At 39.3% G+C, this 27,516-nt stretch overlaps 1 protein-coding gene across 16 annotated transcripts in view; it reads left to right on the top strand.

Moving 5' to 3' along the window:
• Positions 1 to 27,516, top strand: part of NAALADL2 (N-acetylated alpha-linked acidic dipeptidase like 2) — a 432,075-nt gene that overhangs the window by 166,937 nt on the left and 237,622 nt on the right. The window contains exon 4 of one of the 16 annotated variants that reach the window (XM_069025080.1): positions 25,321 to 25,411. The exons of the other annotated variants lie outside the window; for them this stretch is intronic. The gene's annotated coding sequence lies outside the window, so the exon portion shown is untranslated. The remainder of the gene's footprint in view (positions 1 to 25,320; positions 25,412 to 27,516) is intronic. 16 annotated transcript variants of the gene reach the window in all.

The following is a 27,516-nucleotide window of genomic DNA, read 5'->3' as shown; positions in this document are numbered from 1 at the left end:
GATTAAGGTTTGCAATGAAGGTTCTGATCTACAGCTAGAAAGTAATGTGGAAGTGTTTACATCGTAATAGAATGGCATAAATATTTAATTTGTTTCTGGGAAAAGCTGTTTGTTTATCAGCAGATGTATTTTGTCAGGTGGTGGGAAACTATGAATTTAGGTTGACTGGTCCAGGTAGAGGAGGAGAAGCCTTAATGAGAGTTGGGTACCCTGGGGAGTTCTTCATTATTAACCTGCCAGTTTTAAATTCCATCTGTAACATACTAATCAAATGCTTGTGACAGTTTAAGCTTTATTGTCACCTTTAAACCTCTACAGAAGAAGGATTTCCTCTGAAATCTGGCTGTTTCTTGCCTAGCTGTTAATTATGCCTAGTGACATATCCTGATAGTTCCTCCTTGCTTTCAGGCCACTGTTGTCTGCAGACTTCTTTTGCTTCAAGGCTACAGTATTTTATCCTCTGTCTTTGCTGTTCCTCACTTTTCATTGAAATTCTTGGCAGAAATGGTGGCCCACACAAGTATTTTATCTTTTGTTCAAACCTTTGGTTGTTTATGACCAGTCAGCTGTCAAAACCCTGTGTCTGCTGGTGAGCTACAAACTTATCCTCGCTGGAGGCTGAGTTTATTTTTCTTAAGGAATTAAATATGTTATCATATAGGTGTGGTGTTGTTGAAAGTAGCTAAAAATATATTTTTAATGCTTCACAGAGGAGGAAGACTGTTGCTAAGCAGGCCAGGGTGGATTGTCATTTTGTGAATAAATACCATTTTCCTTGCAAGTGTTTGTGCGAGGCTCAGAGGTGACTGACTGTCCTCACCCAGGGCAGCACAGCGTGACCCAGAGTCCTTGTCCTTGCCCTTTCAGGGGTGCAGAAGGGACACTTGTGAATGAACTGACTGCAGAGATGTGCTCCACTCTCCTTCCCACTCAGAACTTGTCTTGCTGGTGCAAGCTCCCTAAAATCAGATCCCAGCTGTGCCCAAGGGATGACTGTTAAGGAGGCAGAGGGGAGAGCACGTCCCTTCTCCCTGCTTTCCAAACCAGATGTGGCTTTTTGGGGAAAGGCCACAAAATCTCTCAGGGTCTGAAAAGCTGTGGCATTGCATCAGAGCCGATGGCTGGGGTTGAAATCCTGTACTGGTTTGGTTTTTTTCAAAAAGGTCTTTCTCCACCAGAGCTTGTGCAATAGTACTGCCTCAGTACATGTTGTGGTGCTTGAGTCTCACATTAAAATGTGCATTTACCCTAAATTAAGTAGATATTAATGTGACAGACTGATTTTGTCCGCCAGGATGTTTATTGTACCTTTACACCAAACAAATTAACTCCAAATGGCAGAGTTCCCTCTTGCTGTGCTGCTGGCAGGTTATTTACTGGTTCATCTGAGAGCAGTGTCAGGAGCCCCTGAATTCCCCTTCCCTCACCCAAAGAACTCCTTCACGTATTAGATTGAGTTGGAATGCATAAAGTGCTTCTGGGGGGAAATACTCCACAAGTACAGCTGAAGGTAAAGGCCTGGCAGTGTGATGTTGTGAAATCACGCTGCTGGCAGACCTGGCAGGGAAAGGATCTCACCCATTTAATGGTTTTTTTTTCTTTGCTCTTCCAGCTGTTGGAGTGCCAGCCTTCCAGGGCATCGGGATAAAATTTGCTTATCTAATATCTGTAATTAATGTGTGAGCGCAGTAGCGTCGTAAAGGTGGAAAATGATGAACGGCAATAAGGCATTTTATTTCTGTTACTTACTGTACTCTCCAGCCAGATTATTGTTAACCCCAGATGTTTTATGACTTTTTGATAATAGCACAGGGTGTTTTATTCTGGGTATTAATTGGAGTTACATTTTCTAATGTAGAACTTCATTCTGTCCTTCATTAAATAAGCTAAAATTGCACTATTTGTCAGTTTATGGTTCTAACAGCTCTTTATTTTTTAAGAGTTGTGTAGGAGGAAATTCAGATTTATTGTCCTATATGTTGCTAGTCTGGGACAGGCAGAATTAGAGAGGAGAAACATCACAATCTCACAGCTCAGCATAAAGCTAGAAAATAACTCCAAGACCAGTGATTTTCTCCTGTTTTGGTTGAAGAATCTATTAAATGGAAGTACATGAGAGAGTTTTAAAAGAAATTGATTTCCTTACTAACAATGTTTTCTTGCCTGAATAAGAGTTTAATCATATTGGTGGGAAACAAAATTGATGAACCTTTAACATCAGATGGTACAGAAATAGTGATTAGAAACCATTTGCCTACAGCTTAGAAGACAAAAATTTAGATTAAGCACAACTGAAACATTAATTTAATCTAATTCTGTTGAAGTCATGGGGAAAATCTGCTGCTGTAAAATTAATCTTACTCCTCATTTCCAGTTATGAAAAGAGTGAAATAACGTCAGTATAATTCTAGTTTAAAAGTCATCAGTATACATTCTTGTCCTTTGTACCTGATGCAAGCATACCTCTCATTTAGGAAATGTCCTCCTCCTCCTGTCATGTTGCTTGCTTTCTGCCATTCCTTATCAACAAAACTGTCTAGATTTAGCTTCCCAAAGCCAAGGAAGTGAGATCCCAGCAGTCAAAAGCCTGCTTAGAAGAGAATTTTTTTAAAGAGACAAAGGTATCTCAGCTGCTCTATAGACTTGAGCAGAAAAGCAGCCATGGCCTTGGAGCTGTTTCCTGAAAGAAATGCCAAAAAATGGAGCTCAGTTTCTGCACAGTTGTTTTGCTTTCCAGCCAGGATTCAGGTCAGGGCATACATATAGTTTGGACATGAACTCAGGTTGCTTTTTCCTCCTTGTCCCTTTCCCACTGATCTCCATAAACCATGGCTAAAGGAATCATTTGGGGAGTATGTCTCCTCTGCTGGTCCTCCTGTGTGGTGTACAACTACCTCAGTATTTGCTGTTCTGTTAAAGGAAGTGCTTTGGGGTTTTGCTGGGGGGTTTATTTTGAGAGGTTCTTGCCCATTGAATCAAAGACATACTAGATAGGAAGGGCACTCTCATTTAATAAGGAATTCATTTCTAATTCTGTTCCTGGCTTCCAAAAATAACAACAAATTAATTAGTTCAGTCTCCGAACTCAAATTCTGTTACTGCCTCCTTCACTGTGCAACACCAAAATGGGAACTGTTGGCTCACAGGTTCTGACAGTGTCCTTCCCAAACTGTTTAGAGGCACCCTAACAGAGTTTGGCCACTAATTAGTGACCTTTCCTAGAAGTCCAAGGAGACATGTGGTTTCTGATAAACCCACCAAGCTGGATTTACCACCAGAAAGACCAAATATCACAGTTAAATCTTTGTACTCTCTCCTCTGTCAGCACCAGGGATAGGACTGGTTGGTTGATCCCTCTTCCCGACTTACAATTAGTGAGCAATAAACTACTTCCATTTAGGCCAGACTGACTGAGGTAGGCAGGTTTTTCTCTTCTGTTTCAACTCCCCACTGCCAGTCCCAGTTCAGCAGCTTCCTGCTTGTGTGCATCTGGGCTGAGCCTCCTGCAGTCGTTACCAGGATTGCTGATTTGCTGAGAAAAACATCATCTACTGGGGTTTTAGAAACTTCATCATTTAACTTTGTCATCCTTCTAACACCTAATTTGTATTCATTTAGGAGCTTGCTCTGGCGTGTTTTGGGTAGGCTGAAGTATTGCCATGGAGCCTTAACATTTAAGAGGTCCTATTTGTGATAGCTTAGTGACAGATGTGGAGACAGCTGGAGTGTCACCTTAAGGTAGATACAAGGCAACTAGGTCTTGGTGTAGCCTCTCAAAGGACTGTCCACGGTCTGTAGAGGACAGTTTTGGTGCTGTGGGAAGGAGGTACTGACTGTGTGATTCAGCCCTTATTTGCTTAAGGACCTGTGGAGCAGTCCCTGAGGTCGGCAGTGTGTGGTGGGTTATACACAGCATCAGCACACCGAGGCCTGCTCGGTTCCTGTGGGCTTGCAGGACAAAGGAACTGCTCGTGTTTGCACAAATGAGAAGTTATTTGACTTGGCTGAAGTGAGAGAGGTCTTTGCTGACACCCCCTGCTTGGTTACCTTGCGCTCCAGGAGCTCAGACCAGGTGGCTGGGGAGGTGGCGTGGCTCAGCTGCTGTGGGGGATACACGAAGCTGTGACAGCTCTGTCGTGTGTCACAGGTCTGGCAGCGCTGTCTCCGTGTCTTCATCAGCGTGTGCAGGGCGTGCTCGCACACTAATGTGTGATTTCTGAAGGTCAGACTTGGGAAAGGTTGTTATGCCTACGTTCAGAGATACTATTGCAAGTAAAATCCAAGCAACATGAGCAGTTCTAGCAGTGCTGGCTTTTCACAGACTCAGTGCTGTTGTGTTTGTGTGGAAGTTGCATGACAGCAGCAATGGTGCCCAGGCAGCAATGAGATCTGAGTTGTGCTGTAGCTTGCTAATACCAAGGCTTTCTTTGATGACATCTATCATCCTGTTAAACAGGAGACCTTTATTATGTATCTGGTTTGGTGCTTTGGTGATGTAAATCCATGGAGGACTTGCTGTCTGAAAAAGCTGTGCCACAAAATGCTGCCAGATAACTTACCCAAATGGATGCTTTTCTTTTTTTTGAGATACATTTTTAAACATAAAGCAAATATATTGCTATAATAGAGCAGTGCAGTTATTCATCGGTGGATTGCATTTATTACATAATTCCTTTAAAAGGAAACCAATTATTTGATTGTTCTCACCAACCAAAAAAGTATCAATTAGCATGCCAGACTAATTAATCTTCTAAAAGGTAACAATCAAATACAGCGCATTTCCTCCCATAGGAAGACAGTACTTCTAAAGGTCACCATTTAGCTGTGCACCTCCTTTTATTGCACTTTCTCAAAAAAAAAAAAGGGGGGGGGGAAGGAGGGGTTGAATGATGAGAACTCAGTTCTCTCTAATGCTTAATAAACTTAACCTTTATCGTGGTATTGAACTTGATGATCTTGCATGAAAGAGGAGTGCATGCTGCTTTAGAGGCATTTGTGCTGACTGTTAGTTAATCATTTTTATTTGCTTTATGGATACGACATGGAATATTTATTAAAATTCTTCAGAGCATAGTAAATATGAAGAGAGGTTAAAGCAGCAGAGGAAGAAGGATGGTTCCTCTGAGAAGAGGGGGTGTGTAGGTACAAGTGACTGCAGGGGATGCATGTTGACTACAAAAAGATCTCCTCCTGAGCAGTCATCCTGCTGTCTGATTCTGGACATAACTTCTTGAGGTGCAGACAGTGCAAAGTATGTGATTTATACCATTCTTTTTGCCTAGGTTTCTCCAGTGTAATAGATGGTTAAAGAAATTTGTCGTAACTGAAAAGAAACAGTGAATATTTTCTGCTTGTATGGTCACATTAGTGTGTGGGAAAACAATCATTTTGAAAAGAAAAAAAAAGAATAAAAATACAATACTTTGCATAGGGGTATTCTGAAAGCCCATCAAATTCAAAGCTTTCAAATTTCATCTCTGATCAGGCATCTTTTATTGCTGCATTGTAAGGAGTTAAGTATCTTTTCTCAAGCAGGCTATAATTCTTCATCATACATGGTATGCTAAGTTGCTTTAGGAGGTAACTAGAGAATGAATTTTTTTTATTGCTGATCCCGAAGTAGTGCCCAGAAATTCATAGGTTCCATAAGCGTTTCTAAAGATCCATTAAAATCATCCTAACCATGATGGATGGCAGGATGCTCTGTTCTACGTCATGCTCCTCATCTGTACTAAAATTAAGCTCTCGTTTCCTTAATTGAATATTAAATTTATTTTATTCCTCGGTAGAATAGACTTCTAGCACATATAAATCTCACTTTTATTTGCAACAGGTGCTGGTCTCGCTCAAAATCCACACCCTTACTGTGGTTCTTTTCCCAAGGGATTTAAGTACCTTTGCCACACGGTGCTGATTGTGCCATAAATGGGATCTCTGTGGATTGGACTGAAATTTGGAAAACCTGAGTTCCTGCTGGCAGGTTGGCTGTGGGATGGTGCTGTCTGTGCAACATTAGGGGCTAGGGTTCTGTAGACAGCTCCTCAGGGTTGGAACATCACTTGGAACTGAGAAGAATATAAAAAATACAAAATAACTTTTTTCTCATCTCTTGCTCGTGTGTTTTTCTCAGAGAAGGCAAAGCCAAGTGCTGCTCAGAAAGCAGAGAAAAGGCACTGGAGGTAACAAGTGTGTTTACCAGGCAGGGATGGAAATAGGACATGAGAAAGATAATGAATCCCCTACAATTTTGTGCTTTTTCTGTTCTGCCTCTGGTTTCAGCTCTATCTTTTTCCCAACTTGTTTTTCTTTTCCATGATGCTGGTAAGTGTAGCAATCAACATTCTAGATAAAGAATATCTGTTCACTTCCTCGGGACTCCATGCCAGCATCACTATTTTTGGTCCCCTTGGGCTGGGAAGGGAGGGCAGGGCTGGTGCCAGCAGTGAAGAGGAGCCCTTTGTCCCCTCAGCTGTGCAGCAAAGCCAGTTGCTGCACCAAGAGCTAAAATGGTTCCCATCAGCAGCTCTTTGAAGACTCCCCACCTCTGAACTTGTTTTAGGGATGCCAACCATATGTAATATTTGAGTGGCTTGTCAGTCAGTGCCAGCCTCCCCAGATAATGTGAAGTGGGGCTGGAAAGGCTCCTTCACGTTAAGGCCTCTTTAGTCACTGACAGTTTTGGTACAGAAAACATCTGTCAGCGTCACTAGTGGGAGGAAGCTGTGCTGTCTCTGTCAAATTCCAGTGCTCCTGATTAGTGGATTTCATTGTTGTTGTGTTCATATACTCCCCCAGGAAACCCACAGGATCACTTGTCTGACACTGTGTTGGCTTCCAAGGACATAATGTATAGCTTATTCCCAAAGCTGTAAAACCTGATGTTTGCTCTCCAGGAACAGCAAGTGTCTTCAGAAGTCAGAAAGCTGCTTTTGGGCTGAGTTTTTATTCCCTGAGAAATATACGTACAAAACTTTTTGCTACCTTGTGTGCGCCTTTATAGATGAAGTAAAGCGTGCTGGCAGTTGCTGCTTTAATTTTTGTGTGGGCAGCTGTTACATTTATGTAAGTATTACTCCTTTTGAGAAATTGCTGGGAGATATAAAAGTTTAAGTTCTCTGCTGGAACATTATTCTGGCTTTCATAAAAGCCTTGCATCTCCCAGCCCGTCAGTGTGCTTGGCCTGTCACATGCTACAGCCTGGCTTGTGCTCCTCTTACAGATCCAACTCTTCTGCAGCCACCAGCTGACAGCAAGAAGTCAATTACTAACAGAAAAAAATTTAAAACAAAAGCAAAATGCAAAGCCTCCATCAACTGAGTTTTTTCATAGAAAGCAGGAAGATTAAATGGTAATGACTGTCTTCAGTGAGGTCATCTGTCAAATCCCAAATAATTCATTAAACAAACAGTATTTTTGGCCAGAGGGATAAAAGGAAACATGGAAATGTCTCAATTTGGGATATTTGAATGTGAGCAAGACTGCCAGCCCTGAGGAGTGTCCTGTCCTGTGTCTATGAGGGACTGCCTGAGGTAGCCACCAACTCTCCTGCTCTACAGAAAACTCTTGTAGTTTGGAGCCTGTTTGATGGGTTATAATTGCCCTGCATCCTGTCTGGGTGCTGGGAAAGGGCTTCTCCAGTGGCACAGCTCTGGGCTGCTGCCCTACAAGGTTGGTCTGGATTCCCCATATAGATCTGCTGGGAGCTGCTGAGACCCTCTCCTTGTGCCTCAGTCTGCCATTCCTTGCTCTGGGTGGCAAATCCCCCCTTCTGAAACTCAAAGAAAACAACCCTCCCCACCAAAAACCCACCAAACCAAACAAAAATAATAATTAAAAAGCATGATCAACCAAACCAAAAGCAGCACAAACCCACCATTTCCAAGGCAGTGGGAGACCCTTACAGAGTCCCAGTTTCCACCATTTCTTTATATGCTGAAGAGACACTTTTTAAGGACATTGTAGACTTTTCTACTGTACAGTACTCCTATAGGACTGCCCAGCTTCCTTGGATGTTTTAGGAATTTTCCAGATAATTTCCAGAAACTGGGGGGGGCCCTTATCACTCTCTACAACTGCCTGAAAGGAGGTTGTGTAGACAGGTGGGCGTCAGTCTCCTCTCACAGGTAACGTGTGATGGGACCAGAGGAAATGTCCTCAAGTTGCACCAGGGGAGGTTTAGGTTGGGTATTAGGAAGACTTTCTTCATAGAAGAGGTTGTCAGGCACTGGAACAGGTAGTCTGGGGAAGTGGTGGAATCACCATTCCTGGAAGTGTTCAGAACGGGTGTGGATGTGGCACCTGAGGATGTTTTAGTGCTGGTTTAATGGTTGGACTTGATGATCTTGGAGTTCTTTTCTTGGAGTTCTTAATGATTGTATGGCCTATGATTGTATGAATTTGTTAAGAGTTAATGGAAATAAACCCATCTGGGCCTGATCCAGCTATATAAATTTCTGTCTTCTACACAAGATTTATGCAAACTGTGTTTTTGCTGTGGTGTCTAAAGCAACTTTGGTCAAACTTTCTGAATGACAAAAGTGTGTGACTTCTTGTGGGTGTGTTAAGTGTGAAGCCCTCTGTATTAAAAGGAGATCTAGAGGTTTAGTGCTGAGGTTGCCTGCATTAACTAAGAAAGCAATTTTATTGAACATGTGAAAGAGTTAAAATGTTAATTGTGATGCTTGAAATGTTGGGTTTTGCCTACTAGATATTTGGATATTCAGTTAAGAGGCTGTATAGTAAATATTAAATGTATGTTGTTAAACTTGGTTTAACTCTCCGTGTCCAGGTTTTCTATAAGAAGACTCATGTTTTTTGATAGAAAAGGCACATATTTGTTAGAGGGAAAGCTCTGTAAAATATGAAGAATTTCTTTGTGACTTTGTAATAAGGAGAGGTAAAGCTGTTTGCATATAGGATATCCTTTTTCATCTGCTGCAAGTATTTTATCCACCTCTGGCTGTAAGATCAACAATACCTTTCCATGGCTTTCTACTTCTGTGAATAATCAGGGAACAATCTCTTTTGCAGTGGGTTTGATTTGATAAGATTTGGTACTGGCATAATATTACAGCTTGCAAATATTTCAGTCAGCTTTAATATAAATTGTTACACTATGCTAGAATGAAGCCACACTCTAAAATAATTTTACATCATAAGTGGTTCTAAATGAAAGTACTTGCAGATTATTTCCATCACATATGTGCTGGAAAGAATCTGTTTCTGCCTAAATAATATTTAAGTCCATTACCTTCAGAGAAAACAGTCATTTCAAGCTTTAGCACCTGAGTGGTGCTGAACTTTAGTGATGGTGATAGGGATCATTATCAAAGTGCTGTCTTCTCAGGAAAAACCTCTCTCCAAACAAAGTTTGGGAGCCTCACTAATAGGTCCTGGATGGGCACAGTCCAGCACACTGAAGGCTGATGATGCAGCATCTTGGCTCACCCAACTTTTGGAAGCAGATATAAATTTATTTAAATATATTTTTGTATGTATCTATGTGCACACACCTATTTCTGATATATATGCATATATATTTGCCTTTATAAATTTATAAACATGCAATACCCCTTCTTACAAAGGTGGCCATAGTGTTTTTGTGCTTTTGAAATCATGAATTTCTGCCAAATTGCTGCCTTGGGGGGATTTGGTCATCTGGGAGCTTCCCTTCTCTACATGCTGCTCCTGCAATGCAAAACATCTGGGTTTGGAATAGCTTTCCTGTGTGTTGCCTTGCAGATCTGATGTGTTTTGTTTTTATGGGTCAGACAATTTGTGAGTGAAAGAAGTGCTGGGCGAACACCAATCCTTTAAACGTCTTGGGACTGACACTGCCAATGTTCAGAGGCAGTTGATTGAAGCATGATTATAGTCATTGGAAAAATGAGCAAACAATGCAGCCCCCAGTTATAAAATTATCTAAGTTCATGTAAACATGTCTGAGTTGAGATGAAAAAAGATAGTGTTTGTGTGTGTGCTTAAGTCTTCATTGCTATGGAAAGAAATAAGGTTTTTGGCCTCAGGATCTTCAGTTCACATTGAGCCACTGAGTTTTGAGACTGGGGTTTTTGCCTGAGTAGGTCAAAGAAAATAAATATCTATTTACATTTATAAATTTTTAAATGTCATTTGATTTATATAACAGTTACTGGGAGAAAAACAATACTTTTTTTCTTCTTAGGGTTATTTCTTTGTTTTCTTCTGTGAAAACTGAATATTTAGAAAAAAAATCAACATACAGCATTAGGAATATCCTAGTTTCCAGGCTCTTTCTTTTAACATTTACTGTTGGCTTCTGCAGAAACATTTCATGCATGTTCTGGGAAGTTGTCTTTGAACTTGGTGTACTGATAGCCCTGAAAGGATTTAGTGTGGTGCAAGGCTGCTGGATAACTTGGGCTGCTACTGCAGCAATAGCAAATTGCATCTGTCTCTCCAAGGCTTCTGTTCTACAGGTTTGGTACTGGTACAAGAACTGAGTGAGTCTTAAGTCATGTCAGGTGTGGAGAAACTTAATTTGGCAGTGCAGTTTTGATTTGACAGTTGGCTCTGGAAATGTGGTTTTATTTTTGTATTAGATCTTTGGGCCGGGTCTTCAGATGTTAATCTAGATTTTGTCTCCGCCCATTATTTCTGAAGGGTTAAGTCACCTTTTCGAAGAACACCAAAATCTGAGGGGTAAAGAATGGCAGGTTTAGCATATCTTGGGGTGGTGGGGCTGTGTGAGCAGTCTGTCAACTCCTCTCTGCGTCCAGACTCTCACAGCCCTCACTTTACACGCCAAACCCCTGGGAGCTGCTCTGGGTGTGCGTGCACGGTGTAACAGCATCCCCTGCCCTGGTGCTCTGGCTGAGCTCTGGCAGCACAGTATATGGGCCTGTAAACCTGATTTAGCATCTCACCATGGACCTGTGAGCTCTCACCTTGGTGCTGTGCTCCCCAGGGACAGCAGGAGCTCTCTGCAGAAAACGCTAAACTGCTCTTCACATTTTGCCGTGAGATCAGTGCTTTTATGTCACCCAAGCCTTTGTATCTCTGAAGTACTTGCATTTTTAAATCCAAGATAAAGGTGTACCTACAGCAACAGCAATTCTGTTGTTAAATTTCTTCATGGTACCTAAAGCAAGCCATGTTTTCAGTACTTTAGGGGAAACAGAGAAGCATTGACCTCTTGCTGCCTGAAATGCAGTCCATTGAGCCTAACTTTCCTGCAGAACAGAGATTAGTAAAATAGTATGGATTAATAGGATCAAAATCAGATGTTTTAGTGTACTGAAACCTATGTTTGTATACAGGAAAAAAAAACCAAAAACCTTCTACTGTCTACCAGCATGTAAAATTACCTGTCAAGGTAACATATGTGTATGCATTTTGTTGAGATACAGTAGGTGCACATGAAATCTGCCAAGAAACTTGTGCTTTTTAGGATGTTTAACTTTTTGTCCCTCCCTACAGATGGATAGTTAGCAGCTTCTGGTTTGTAATATATAATATATTTATTGGGTAATAATAGAAGTAGGAAAGTTATATGAAACTGTCAACAATGTAGTTTAAAAAAAAATATGATACTTTTGTTGTTCATTAAAGTTTATGGGAATTCTTGGACTTCTGTTAATGATCCCAGTACTTTGCAGCGCTTGAAAATTAGATTTTAAGCAAGAAAAGGTGCTTATTTGAATTCCCTACACCAGAGTGACCTTTACTTTTTCAGAACTCTTTAGATTGGTGTTGGCTACTCAGCTTCTGTATTAAAAAAATAAACTCAAGCAAAACAACCCCTCCAGAAAAGCTGCTACTGACTTGAACATTCCCTGAGTTATTCAAAGCTAAAATACTGAAAGAAAATATTTTTTCTCGTGTTTCTCTTTACAGCATGACTATCTTTTTAAGATAAGATGTGAACAACCCTGTAATACTACTGTATGTCTAAATTTTATGAGGAGGTGTCTTCTCAATTCATGCTAGATCAACACAAAGTCCTTATTTTAATAACAAAATGGCAGGTAGAGAAGATAGATTGATTTCCTTTTTTTTCCCTGTCTTGTCTAAACTAATTTTTGTGAGTTACTTGGACCATTTTTCAGCAGAAGCCAAGGTTGGGAGGAAATAATGTGTTGGTATGTTAAGGTATAATACATGTTTAATCATTTTGACTTTAGAAGTCCATGTTGTTCACAGAAAATGTAGGGAATTTTTATATTCTGAATAAAAGTGCTGACAAAGGATTGAACAGTCAGACATTAAGTAATCTCAGACCTCTCAGGAGTCTGTGTGAATACTGAATGTTATTAGTTTGGGCATGTAGAAATCTCAGACCTGTGAATTTCTTCCCGGACTAGTGACACTTGGGAGAGAGGTTGGTTTAGTTTTGTTTGTCTGTACAAAAGCAGAGTGCTTTATGAAACCCATCTGCTGGCTCAGCACAAATTTCAAGCTCTGGATCTGTAGACATATTGCCAAAAATCGCAACCCGTGTTGCTGAAATATTCCCTTTCATGAAAGTGGGTATGGGTTTATTACTCCAGCAGCTCTTTTGAAGAGGATCAGTCAGATCAATTGAAAAATGTCTGTATAAAGTTGGAAGGGCACATGCAGGTGTATAAATCTCACGTTTTGGTGTGTTTTCTTTAACCCTTTCACTCCTAATTGATAAAGTGAAGGACTAATGAGACCTGTTGTGATTTTAGTACCTTGGCACATTCTGGTTGCTGGTTCATTGTTGACATGGACAATACAGGTATCATTCTGAAGGAATTCTTGGATAGGAGATGCAGGAAAGTCACAGCTTTCCTCCCAAGGCTGTGCAGGAATTCCTGTATGAGCATGAGGCACTAAGGGCTCACAGTGCAACTGCAGTTCTGTTTGCATCACTTAAAACGGGGGTGCTGCTGCTCCTATTTGCCTGTTAAAAACCAAATCTGTCTGTTTTTCTGCAGTGTAAGAAGGGAAACTAGAGGAGATCTAATACTCTTCTAGTCTGAACATTTGACCAAGTGACTGCTAAAATGTCAAATGCTATTCAGGCATGTTCTGCAGGAATGTGGCATTTTTGGATGTTTGTGTTAGTGCATTGTAAATATGAACAAAAACAATCATGATGAGACATTGAAATTTCTTGTACACTAGTAAAAATGTTCAGAATAATGCAAGTAACTAAAATACTTCAAAAGAAGTTTTTAAATGTTATTTTTAATATTAGCAGGGTTTTTAAAAAAATGTCTCAAACAAGTGTCTCTTTACACTGCACTGTGTCCCTTTAAATTCTGAGCCTCTTTGCTGGGGTACTGCTCCTTCTCCTTCTAAACATGGTGCTGCCTTCATCGAGCTTCATCTCACTGTGCCACCTCTGACCATTAATGCAAATTGGAGGCCAGATAAGAGTTGCTCTGGATTTAAATTGGTGCAACTCACAGCAGAATCTGTCTCCAGTTCATATTAATGACTGCAAGTGGAAGAAGCTGCCTGAACAGAGAGGAAGCTCTAATGAGACCATGTTCCTTCACCCGTAGCCATATCTCTGCCACCTAATCTCTTTTCCAGACTGTCGAATCAAGTTCATTTAATTGTATTTTCAGTTAAAGCCTGCAAAGTGCAAATATGGGAATAAACAAGGAATCATGTTTGCATGTTCAAATGTTTTTCTCTTTAAATTCAGTGCTTACGTTTTTCTTGGTAATTGCACTGGAATTGCTCTGTGCACGCATAGCTGCTCCAGGGGGTGGGGGAAGGCTTTTTAGTCCTTCTTCTTGGAGCACCTGGGGCATTGCAAGAGCCCACACTCGCTTGGGCCTTTTTCTTTAGACGATGTTCAAATAAAAGCCAAGAGAATATTTGTTTGTCTGTGCTGCTGTTAATAACAGAGTGAGATTTCTGTGCGAAAGCACTGTCTGTCAGCAAAGCAAACACAGCATATTGTGATGGTTGTGTGCCTGACTAAGAGCAGTATTTATTTCATCCTTGGAGAGCTTGTATGGAGGACAGAATTCCCACTGTGTCAAAAAGGATCTGCAGCAGATACCCTAAACTCCCTTCTTTGATAAAGTACCTTTTGTCAGCAAGTGTGTGTGTTGAAAATTAGCAGTTCCTTCAGCACAAAAACCTTGACATTGAATATAATTGAGGAGGTTAGTGTCGGCATGTTCATAAGTATTACCTGTCATTTGAAATATGACAGTGCTGTAACTGCAGGACCTTGGGGACTTCACTGCTCTGGCACTGCCATCTGACTGCCTTGGAGTCTGTGAGACAGCTTCCGAGCCACTTCGACCCTGAGATAATTAACATGGCCCTGGAGGCTTCTGCCTTTTGCTTTTCTGCACTTGTTTAATAAGATGTTTGTTGCTCTGCTTGTCTTTGATGCAGTGGTGTGCCATTAGGGACACAAGGTCCTTCGCATGCTGTCACTATTAGTGGGTTTAGGTAATGCTGTCTGTGCAGCCATTCCTTTCAATCCCAGCAAATTAAAATATTATCATCAATTAGCCAGCTATGCTGGGTGGCTTGCTCTGTTTGTGAGGAGCTGCACGTATGTATGGTGAGTGAAAGCAAGGTGATGGGGAGGAGAATATTATACAACTCAATTGCCAGGAAAAAAGTCATGTTTTAAACAATGTCAAGTGCTAAAATGATATCATAGGATGCAGAGATGAAAGGCAGCATGCAGCACTTCAGGGGAGGGAGGGGTTGTTGCTGTCTGGGAGGTGCAGCCTTGGGTGGAAGGTTATCAGCTGTCTGTGGTCAGAGAGACAGTTGTTTTAATCACTTGCATTAATCAAGATCATAGTGGTTTAGTCCATAAAGTCTTTTTGGTGCGTTGCTGAAAGCAAAATGTGTTTTTAAGGAGATAGGAGAGAAAACGAAAAAAAGACCCACAAAGTTTGGAGCATCTTTGTGTAGAGAAGCTGAACAGAACCGGGGTTACTTTTCCACTCTGTGAAACAGTGTTTTAAGGGCTGTGAAAAATTCAGCTGTGTTGCTCCAGAGGGGTTCATGCTAATACCTTGACAGCTCACAGGGCTGAGCTGCTTTTTGAATATTGTAAGAACTCAAAGCAACACTAACTCTAAATCTAAATAATTAGCTCCAGTGGATGGCATGATTGAGCTGGGGTGCTCCCACAGAAGGACATTTTTAGCTTCAACAAAAGCTTCACAAAGTCATCTTGTTTCTAGGGAATTGTCTGTTTCAAGGAAAAAAAAAAATCAAACCTTAAGATAGTCTCCTTCAGGGTGTTTTTCTTTTTTTTTTTTTTTAACAGTTGTCCTCTTTTGTGTGTGTTTATTTCGGAAGGAAACAATGAATGAGCAGAACCTGGAATGTGCAACATCAGAGAGCTATGGTTGTAGCATTTAACTTTTCATTTCATCATGGAACTGGAACTGGAAAGTTATCTCATTGCACCCATTTAGTTTGAAATACTTCTAATCTGTCTTGCTTTTGGAGAGTATAATTTATAATTAGAACTGTGGAACAGTGCTAGATAGTATTGAACAATGAGTTTGGCTGTTTTAAAGGAATGCTTTGAGTGGAGAAGCTTGGAAAATGCCATCAGATAAAGTTGCAGATATTGAAAAGATTAATTTATACACCACAATCCACCCATAAGGACTCACAGTGCAATAACATCTTTCCAGTTCCTTAGTGAATTATTTCCACTATCATGCTAATACAGAATGAAAGAGGGAAGTGCAGCAGTTTTCTTCTAATAATCCAGCATTAGTTTGGGAGTTAAAGCCAAGATGACTGAAAGCTACAGTATTCTAAAGACTTGTTCTCTGGTTCTTTTACATTATGAATATAAATATCTTCTCAGTTGTAGACATTAGGCTTGCATTGTATAGCCCACCATTAGGCATAAACCATACAAGAAAGCCATCTGCATTAGGCTATTGAAAGAGCCCTGATTTACAGCTCTTCTGTATCCTCACTTTGCAAATATTAAGGGAACAGTAAAGGAAAAAAGGTATTGAGAATTCTACATAAATACATTCATCTTTTACTTTCATGTACAAGTTTGGCTGACATGGACTTTTTTTTTTTGTTCTAAAGTACAAGTCCAACATTTGTTGTTTAGTCATGACCTGACAGAAGAATCACAGGAGTATTCGAATATTTCCTAGTTGGTCCTTTGCTCACTTAAAAACCTGTTATTGGAGGGGAAGAATCATTTTCTCAATAAAGATAATTAAATGCAAGATGTTGTTGCTTATATTATACTAATTCTTGCTTGGATTTCAGTCAGCAGTGACAGAAGATTTAAGCAAGAGATGTGATCCAAAACCTTGTTGGAGTGGGTGGGGCTGTTCCTTGGGTCACAGCCAGTAGGGCCTCTTGAGTCCCTGCTGCTTTTGTTCTGCCTTGGCCTCTGCTCTAGGGCTGCAGAATTTTTTTTGGCAATTGCAGAGATTATTATTGTAGGATGTCAGAAGGCTTCCAGTGGTGGAAAGAAGCACAGTGTACATGTAAATATCCTTTCTTACAAAGCCATTCAACTTTTATTTATCAGAAACCTATGAAGTTCTGTCAATTTTCCTTGTGAATGGTAGAAAATAGATAGAATTAAGTGAGTAAAATTAACAGTAATAAAGTTAGGGAAGCATGAAATTAAAAAAGTGATTGCAGTAATAAGGTATAAACGTTTTTCAGGAAAAATAATACCCTTTTGATTTGGTGAAAAGCAATATTAGTACTACTTAATAAAGAAGAATATATTTATATGATCAGTATCACATCAATGAGGTCTACATACTTTTTGGTTTTACCTACTCTATTCTATTTGATTATCATCTCAAATTAATGTACTTTACAACAGCTAATCAATTTGTTCTTCTCAGTTTAATGATAGGTAAGTATTACCAGCTTGCTTTTGAAAAAAAAAAAAAAATAAATAAAAGATTGAAGCAGAGGCTTATGAGATAAGTGGTAAAAATCCATTAAAAAAGGGCTTTAGTTTCAGGTTCTTGAAGTTGTGTAGCTCAACAAAAGGTGTAGAACTCAGTGTTTGCTGATACCTCAAGTAGCATTTAGGTGCTTCAGTTTGCAAGTTTATACAGTGGCAGCTCAATGCAAAATATGTGTGCAGCCCCTTAAAGAGCAGCTATCCTTCCAAGGGAGAGGAAGCTTCCAAGGATGAAGAAAATAATTACTTTTGCCTTTTTTGTCTTTTGCCCCACAAATTTTCATGCATTCTGCACAAAGAGAAATTTCTCCAACAAGGGAATGGAAGAGGAGTGAGTGTGAAGGAATGTGAGTCAGGAGGATGATTGGGGTTACACACTGCAACATCATCATCATTCTAAGAGATGGATTTGGATTTGAATTGTCTTGGGCATGGAGGCTCTGTGAAATTGCTGAGATGATGGACTTGTGCTTAGGTCAAGAGAGAAGAGGACGGACTGAGGGAGATCAACTTCTCCATCAGTTTTAGGGCTCTTCCATACAACATCTGGCATAGTGCAGTTTACTCTTCACAAGGTCTTGCATGTGAATCCTGCCTTGACTGATTTCTTTATTTTCTCCCCCTCCACAAATTTTCATAGTCTACAAGTGCAAGGATCAATATAGCCCAGTAGAATCTTGGTGTAAGACTGAGCAGCAGAACAGCAAGAAAATTCTGGTTTGTGCTACACAAACACAATGTTATGTCAGTGTTAGGTTTTTGTATACAGATGTGGTTAATACCATTTCACCAAAATAATATATTTGAATAACTGGTGATTCTTTCTCCCAAAGATCTTCATTAAAACATAGATCTTCAAAAATTTAGCGAGAGGAGATATTCAAGGGAGTGTCATTTTAATACACTGTTTTTACAGCAATAGTATTTCCTGGCAAATTGGTAATCAAGTTCCTGTGAGATGCTTTGCTTTCACAGTTCTCCAGTGGGTTGGTTCTTTTGGTGTTAAACAACTCTAACAGACCTGGATAAGCTGAAAAGCTTGATAAGGTCAGAAGAGTGAATGACTGCTGGAGACATATCTTATTCACAAAACATGCATTTAGTTCTCCGAGTTCTTCTCTATTCATCTTTTCATCTCTGTTTTAGTTTCGCATCTTATATAGAAATGTCAGTGCATTATTACGTTTTTGGTTTTTTTTTTATTACTGAGCTTTGCAAAGCCAATCTTTATTATTTTCTTGATTCTTACCCTTTTAATAACCTTTAAATATAGGTCCACGTCTTGCTGGCAGACTTTGCCGTGAGGGTTTGAGAAGGGACTCTTGTAGAAAGAAGAGTGTGTGCTGGGAAGCGTTAAATTTCCCTGTGTGTTATTGTCTGAGTCGCATCAGCTCAGTGGCACATTAAGTAATGGGCTGTCATGGTCTGTTGTTATGGAACAGTTCCCATGAACTAGCATTGGGTGTATCTTATGTAACAAGCCTATCTTTAGGCTGATGTACAGGATTTCACATTCAGCGCCGGGCAGGGATGGAGCTGATGTTTCATTTCTACCGCTGTGTCCATATTTTTTAATGCACATCAGTAGCACGTGGAAAGTGGAGGTTGTTGCTTTTTGTGCCTGCTAAAAGGAGATAACGTTCCTTCAAATAGCTGTGTTCTGGAAAGAGTAAAAGATTTGGGATCTGTAACTGAAATGCTGTAGCCTCCTGCCTTGCAAAGCTGTGTTCTGGAAAGAATAAAAGATTCGGGATCTGTAACTGAAATGCTGTAGTCTCCTGCCTTGCAAGAGAGCAGGAATTTGTCCTGTGGCACAAAAAAAAGTGCATCTGGGGAGAGGTTGTTTCAGTTTTGGTGACATTTTTAAGACTCGCCTCAGGGCCTGGATCAGATGTTTCTTAGATACCTATTGGCAAATGTCTCATTTTAATAGAATTGTTTAGGCTGGAAAAGATATTTTTAATATTATCAAGTCCAACCATTAACCCAGCACTGCCAAGGCCAACCCAAATCCGTGTCCCTAAGTGCCACAGCTATGTGTCTTTTAAATCCCTGCACCAGTGGCACTGCACCACTTCCCTGGGCTGCCTGTTCCAGTGCTTAACAGCCCTTTCCATGAAGAAGTTTTTTCCCATATCCCATCTGAATCCCCTGGCACAACTTCAGGCTGTTTTCTCTTGTCCTGTTGTTTGTGACCTGGGAGAAGAAACCGACCCCTACTTGGCTGTAACCTCCTTTCAGGTGGTTGCAGAGAGTGAGAAGGTCTCCCCTGAGCCCCCTTTTCTCCAGGCTGAGCCTCCCCCCGCTCCCTCAGCCCCTCCTGGTGCTCCAGCCCCTTCCCCAGCTCAGCCCCCTTCACTGGACATGCTCCATCCCCTCAATTTCTTAGAGTGAGTGGCCCAAAACTGAACACAGGATTTGAGCACTGGAGCTGCTCACCGCAGCAGCAGAGAAATATCACATTCACGGGGTGACCTTTGAGGAAAATCACTAATTTCTTTGTTTAGAGTGCAGAGGGCACAGATCTCATAAAGCAGTTGCTGGTAAATGGAGTATATTATTTCTATATCAGTGTCACACTGTCAGAAAGTGGCACTTTGTTAAGATAATGTGACCTTTAGAATCATCTTTTAGTCTTTTATTCTTTCTCTGGTACCCTGAATCTCTACTTTTAATTCTTAATGTTTTTTGATGAAGTAGAAGTAACACAAAATCCAGTTATTCGTGTTCTTTCCTTTCAGCTGTATTAGATGGTTTTTCATAAATGGTATAGGTGCCATTTTATCCATGAAAAACTTCTGTTTGCTGACTGTAAAATGTACATCTGTTCTAAAATGTAAGTTTGGTAAGCATTTACATATTTTATAAAGGAAAGAAACTGATACAAGAATGGGTATCAGCTGCTTTCCGATGGCTTCTGTGGGGAAGAAAGTGGATAAAAAAATGCCCTGTGAGCTTTGTGCAGGGTTGTCTGTTGCAGAAGCAGAATGCCACAGTGCTGGAGCAATTGTTATTTAAAAGGGAGAATATGGGACTAGGTTAGATAATAACAATTTGATTTGCATAATGGAAATACTGCATGCTAGTGCTTTTTTGCATTAAGTTCTCAATATATACTTTTTGAGGCGGTCCCCCAGTTTCAGAATTTTTCTTCTCAGTCTGATCATCCTTATTAAGCACTCGTTGAATCAGAGGTTCAGCTTGGTCTCTTTCCCATCTCTCTTGGAGCTGCTCCATGAAAGATGAGTCATGCACTTTGGGTCAAGGAAACAGACTTCCCTCCATCCATAAGTATGTCCCAGTTTTAGAAATGAAGGTTGGTGATTTGTTTGTTTGGTTTGGTTTTTCAACTACCGAAAGCTTTAGCTGAAAGCTTTGTATCCTACAGTGCTGGTTTCCAGCAATTACTCCTTTTGCTTTCATGTCATGAAGCCTGTGGTCATGGAAAAAGATCCTGCTGGAGGTCTGCTGGATTATTTTTAAACCCCACTATTGTCACATGACTAGAAATACAGGAGCAAAATACAGCTCAATAGCTTCATGTGCATATTTTTTTTAATTGAAGAAATGTTGATTTCCCTGGAGACAAAAGCATTTTTAGAATAGAGGCTGCCTGTTCAAAAAATCACATCCATGTCGCAATGTTAACAGCAATTTGTTTGTTTTAATTGTACAGAAGTCATAAGTTTTAAATACTTAAAGTGTGTCTGAGTATACACTTAAATACCAGTCTGAATTATATGTGAATTTCCATATAAAATCTCAGCATTGTTACTGTACTTGGGCAACTGAAGATAAATCTGTGCTGATATAACAAATGTAACATATATTAATATTTCTGAGAAAAAGAAGGAAATATTGCTTTATTTTGTTTGTGCTTAAAATTTGGAAGTTGGTTTCTGTGTTAAACAGCAGCTGTTTGAGTCTTGTGTCACTTGGAATGGAATAAGCCCTGTTAGTGGCAATACTTAGCAAGAATTCTGAGAGAAAGGAATTTAGTTTCTATGCCCTGTTCAGTTTTAAAACTGTGAAAGGTTATAAAAAAGTCAGTTTTATGGGAATTACTTTTGATATGGTTTTTGAGAATGATGTATTTCTATTTCTGGAATCAGAAACCTTGATTTTTTTGGTATACTTTTTCCAAAAGGAAGGGTCATCATATAATCCAGTTGGAATAGAACCCAATTTTTCCTAACATTTTTATATGACTGTTACTATTACTAAACTTTAGGCCTTCCAAATTGTCAAAAAAAAAAAAAAAAAAGAAAAACCAACCCAAAAACTCTTATTGCTGCTAGTTTTCTACTATGAATGTGTTACAGGACCTTGAAAACTTTTGGAGAAGAAGAAAGCACAAATAGAGAGAGCTTCTTCCCATAAACTTTTTAATAGTATTTTAAGCAGATACTAGACAGATTGTAGATGTGTCAGGTTTGTTAAAGCTAATACTTCAGCTCAGGAAACCCATTTGGCACTTCAAGTGAATCTCCCAGATGGAACAATATCATTAAAAATTAATTGTATAACCACTGGACCTGCCTTTAAAGGTTTTTTGAACTGCTGAGGCTTTCTAATCAGATATTGTTGCTCCAGTTCACCAGTGAAGCGAATCCAATGACTTTTCCGGCGTACGGCCTACTTCAGTTAATGAAAGTACAATTTATTCACTTCAGCATATAGGCTGTAAAACTAATCTCCTGGTTGACACATTATTCTCTTCTGCGTGTTTAACTTCTCTTTGCTGAACCAAAAGGAAGTATGTAGTAAATCAGAAGGGACACATCAATCAACTTGGCACCGTTTAAAAGACAATTAGAGTTGGGGCTGGTGGCTGCTGGTGGTGGTTGATGCTGAGCCTGGCTCTTCCCTGGCCTGCCCTGTCTGGGTGAGTTACATCAGGCATGTCTGGCCTGTTATTCTTTGTAGAGTCTTTAGCATCCAAGGGAGCTTTAAAAAAAAAAAAAAAAAAAAACAAACCAAAAAGCAACACCTTTTTTTAAGGAGCTTGTTTGGTATTTTCATCTTTCCCTCTTCTGTCTGGGCTTTCTCATGGCTACTTACTATTCACTGTCATGACATAACTTTTGGATGATAATACTCATCAGAAAACTTTAACAGCACTTCCATTTGCACTAGACCTGTCACTGTTGATGGTGGACAAAACAGATCAGCTGGCTCTTGTTTTACTTTGTGCTCCTTTTCTGGGGCAAACTCAGAAAAGTTTGGACACCATTTGGTGTCCAGTATGGGGGAAGGGGACCTTGAGGCAGCTGCTGAGCTGCTGCTGCCAGTCCTGTTCCAGCTGCTGTAGGGATGGCTGTGTCCTGCTGGATACCTGTGTCTGCCATGTCTGTCTTTATATTCATATGAACATGGACATCTCCTTTGGATAAGGCTCTCACACTTCAGGTTGGTTTGTTTTTCCTGGAGGACGGAGCAGGTTGTTCCTCAGCTGGCTTCCCTTCTAGCAAGAGCTTCCCTCAGTCCATTCCTCACACATCCAGCTTCAAGAGCTCGAGGGCTGTTTGGAGTCATTTTAATAGTCAGAAACCTAATATTTGCCCTAAATACTTAAACCTGATAGTTCTTACTGCCGCTTTTACTTTCTAATAAGGTATTTGTTGCCACGGAAGTAGTTCAGTGGTTGTGTAGTTTTCTAAGAAAATACCAGATAATAACTTCCATTTATTGTGTATATAGCTATAGAAAATGCAGGCACATACATAGTTGTGTGCACATATACTTATGTATACTTAATAAAGTGGATAATTTGTGTACAAAACACCAGCCATTCCTAAAAAAACCCCAAAAGCAACAAAAAAACCCAAACATCATCATAGGTGCTGTAGGACATGCAGAGGATTTTAATTAGACCCTGACTTCAGACTCTTTTTCCAAAACACTCTGGTGTTGGTAGTCTGAAAAGTAAGGTAAAGCTTCATTAAACAGCATTCAATTAAAAAAAAAAAAGTAATTGTCTTATGTGGTAAATGCACCATTACACTCTGAACTCATATGTCTACACACTGCACTCGTATGTCATATTTATTATAATTTGATTTGAACTTCCTTTTCAAGTGACAAGCACAGCACAGAATTATATGGTATTTATATATTGTTTTCATTATGAGGTTTATTTTAATATATTCTTCTGAGTTTATCTAGCATTTCAAGCTCTACATCATAAACCTAGCTGGAATGATGCTGGGGATTTTGATATTTCTACATCCAAGTGACCTTTTGTGGTGTTTCTGTTTTGATTTGTTAATTTATTGAGGAATAAATTGTGAGAATCAAAAAATAAAATTATAGGAAACAATTGTAAATGCTTCACCTCTCTTCTTTTATGCCATTTACCTACTCAATAAAAACTAGGAAAAAATAAGTCTGTTACAAAGACAAGGTGACACTCCAGGAAGTTGTGCTGGCTTTTCTTTTGCTGTGCATTCTAAGAGAGAAGTTGATCCCAATTTGGAACTGACTAGATGTGCAATTTGGAGAGAGCTTATCTTATTTGTTTACAAAAATCTAATGCTAAATAATATTTTATATATTATTTTATAATTTCATAAAATCCAGAACTCAACTTCCTTAATCCATTTCCGTATGGAGTTTGCTGAGAAATTGAACTAATAAAAAAAAAAAACAAAAAAAAAAACAAAAAAAAAACCAAAAAAAAAACCAAAAAACCAATCAAAGTTTGCATTATGAGCTGCCTAAATCATAAGTCTAGGTTTTTTACTTCTAATTAGGCAGCCAATTAGGCCATTGTAGACAGGATGAAAATAACCCAAAAGATTAGTGATTTTAATGATGTTTCTTTTATACATGTATATATGTATATATATATATATAAATTACTACTTACACTTTGTGATTCAGATATTGTGACTCTTAAAGCCATTTGACCTTTCCATAAGGACAGAATATACTTCTCTATGGCAAAATTAAAATATTGTGTATAATTTCACAAACATTAATTCTACCTTACACACAACCCTCCTTTTTTCTGCCCATATCGTAATGTCTCACTAGAAGACATCCCATAATGCCCACAGGGGCTGGAACGTGCTGAGTCTCACCGTGAGAGTTCGCTGATTATTCCTGTTAATTTGCACTTGCTTCCTTACACTTTTATGCCTTAATTTATGCACATAATGCAAAGGGTGATGCATCTCTGATGTAATTTCACATTCCTTAGGTTAGGATGACCACTGATTTAAAATGCCAGTCAAACCTTACGTGCTTCAGTGTTTATCTCCTTGTCCCCAACCTCTTTGTAGGCAGCAATTCCCTGTCTAAAACATGAAGTTGCCAAAACATCATTCAGGAGAGCCTTTTTTCCCTCTTTCAGCCTTCACAGGTGTTAAGTAGACCAACACAATATTGGGTTGGTGTTTTGTTTTGTTTTGTTTGGTTGTTTTTTTTCTTCTTTAATGCTCTTCTCTCATTTTCACTAAATTCACTCAGTTCCTGGGTTACCTCTGGTATCTTGTCTGGATTGTGCTGCTCCATGTCCATGGGGACTCTGTGTTCTGCATAAAATGAAGAATTAATAAGACCAGCATTTCTGCATTGCTTTCACACTTCAGAAGTATCAGAGTTCTGTGTAGAAGCAAGAGCAGATGTGTGTATATCTTTCTGACCTCTTTGTACCTGCAAAGCTAAAGACAAGTTTTCTTCTTCAGTGTTGCTGTTATTTTCTTGTCTACAAGGACAACTTGTACTTTATCATGCTAATTTTCATTCTTTCCATCATAAATGTTGTGTTAGGAGTAAAACATGGTATAGAACTTCTTGTTCGGGGAACTTAACTGTTTCCAGCTGCAGAATAGATGGGTGGAAAATCAGTGCTAATTCAACAAAAGCTATTGCGCTGCAATTAAAAGATCAGACTGGACATTGTTAATTTTCTCCCTCTTTCTGTTTTGATTTGGGGTTTTTTTTTTGGTTTTTTTTGGGAAACATGTTCTAGGAGTTGTGTAATTAAATTATTACCTGCTGTATCACCATCTGCTTACATGATTTTGAAACGTTTCTAACCTCTGTGTGTGTCTTCATGACTTCAAGGAAGTGCCAGAAAAGCAGTGAACCTACTCAGCAGATGGACTGAGGGACTCATACCCTCCAAGCAGTCAGTCTTGATTGTTCTGGGTATAATTAAGCATATTTTCTCTACATCTAATTATTTAGTTTCAAAACATGGCAAAGATGTTTATATTTTCAATAGTAAAATATTTCTTATGGGATGAAGACCTACTGCAGATCATTCCTGTGGTTAAACATTATAATTAGAATATTCCTGGTAAGGTCATGTGTGATTTTTTTTTTCTTTTTTCTTTTTTTTATTTAGCTCAATACTTGTATCATTATCTTTTAAAAAATTTAACTCAATCCTTGCACTCTGCTGTATGCTGCAGGTAAACGTTAAAAACAAAGAACTAGATCTGGATGCTCATTAACAGGCCTGCCAAAAAGTGGGATTTAGATCTCAGTGCTTAAATGCTTCAGGTATGTGTTTGTTTTCAACCCTTAATGGTATTTCATTCAAAACAATTAGAATGTTCAGAGGGTTAAAGTTGGAGTGTGTTGTCCAGCAAAAAGCAATGTATAATTTTAATTTAGAGAAGAAATCTGCAGATGTGAAATGTGCATGGGAGGACAGCAAGATCTGGCTCTAATCAGGCAGTAGAAGAGTGTTCTCCCCAGCCTCAGTAGGTTGAGTGTGTTAATAGTGGTCATGTATGTCTTTGGAAACATCCATTGGATCCAGGTCGGATGGTGAATTACACTTTATTGGGGGGTTGCTCCAGTACTGTCCAACTCTACCAGGAAGCTGGAGCCCTGCTTATTGGATGGGTTGTGCTGCTCATTGCTTACAAAGTGCAGAACTTCTGGCCAACAAACTGTCTTTGATCTCATCTCAGTCCAGAATTGGTGTTTATCATTTATTAAAATAATGAAATTAAATAGTGAGATGTCTTGATGATCATCAACTTACGAGTTTGAACAAACAGTGAAGCAAACCAGAGAACAACCATCATAATTAGCTGGTAATTGAAGGTGTGTTGTGTGATGGAAAGCTACTGCTGACTTAGTTCTGCTCTATTCAGAGTATAGTTTGGGGGAATTGACCAAACTAATTTCCTTTAAAACTGGTGAGAGTGAAGGAGTCTCTGCAGCCCACAGGAGGAGCTCACTGTGTCAGGAGGAAGAAGTGATGATCCTTTCAAACACTTGTAGGCTGGGAATTCCATCGACTGTTGCATCCATTAATAATCTTAAGACTTCCAGTTTGTGAGTCAGGTCTAATGGGCTCATTAAATGAGAGCCCATTCAGGTTTTATTCAGCTGTATGAAGTCGAAGTTGTGACAGGGCTCTAAGAAGATTTTGCTGACTACTGTGTTATGTAAGTTTTTTAATTTCTTACTCATTTTGAAGTCATTTTGACCTTGGTATACCAGAGTCAAACTATATTCAAAGGCATTTAAGTAGCTTTTTTCAGCGCTGTATTCAAAAACACTTAAGCTAATACGCTCTCTACATTTAATTCCAAATATATTTATTTTTCTGGTTCTCATTAATTTAATTAGATTGCAGTCCTCCTTTGCTCTTTTCTGCGAGATTGCTCTGCTGGATAAATCCATTTTAACTTTGATGGTTTATGCTAGAGGTGCATACTCATGGTATCTACTCAAATAAAAGTGCCCAGAGTAAACTATTCTCCTTTTCCCATAAACAAAATTCCCAGTACAGTCAGTAATATTACTAGTTTTTGATAATCTGCATCTCTAATGAAAAAGTCATCTCTTTATGTCAATGGTAGCTACTTCAATGATACATAAAAGTGCTTTAGAACAGTGCTGATTTTGTTTTTGAAATCACCCAGCAGCTTAACAACCAGCTTGGATATAAAATTCAGTTCTCCAGTTCTTTGTAGTTGTCTGCACTAGGTAGAAAAGTTTATGGGCATTTAGCCAACTGCCTTTTTATATGTTGCATCCACCTGTTTTGACATTAATCCATAAAAATAAACTCCATATGTAGCCCAAAAAGTGGTCTTTGTGGGTCCCAAGTTAGAATGGCAATAATTAAAATGATTGCTTTCATGTCCCAGATGGTGACTGTGGTAGATAATTGTATTCTATGCAATTATTTTGGACTAAGTTTCGCAGAGGAAGGTAAAAATCTAGTATGGTTTTGTAACAGCACACAATATTTAATTGGTTTAACTGAAGGCTTGATTATTTCCAGAATCTAAAAGTAAGGGGAAAATGGAAATGGATTACAGGTCCAAAAAGAGGTTTATGGAGCCTTTACATGTTACATACAGATGAGGCACAATGGTCATCATAGGGTTACTGCCTTTACATTCCATTTGGGCATGCCCCTGTAATGGTTACGTTTGGGAATTCTGTGAACAAAGTATGAAAATGGGTAATGGAACTCACTACTTTTACCCATATTCAGACCAAGCCCTTTGTAGTGTCTGGCAGGGCAGCTGCAGCCTTTGTATCTGAGTGACACAGAGTCATAGCTTGATACTTTTTAAAAGAGACTGAAAAATTGAATAATTAACTAACATACTGATAGCCCATGACATGTTATGCAATTG

Source organism: Aphelocoma coerulescens, chromosome 9 (assembly GCF_041296385.1).
Source record: "Aphelocoma coerulescens isolate FSJ_1873_10779 chromosome 9, UR_Acoe_1.0, whole genome shotgun sequence".
Taxonomy (NCBI): Eukaryota; Metazoa; Chordata; class Aves; order Passeriformes; family Corvidae; genus Aphelocoma; species Aphelocoma coerulescens.
Note: the sequence above shows the minus strand (reverse complement) of the source record. Positions and strands in the feature narration are given on the sequence as shown.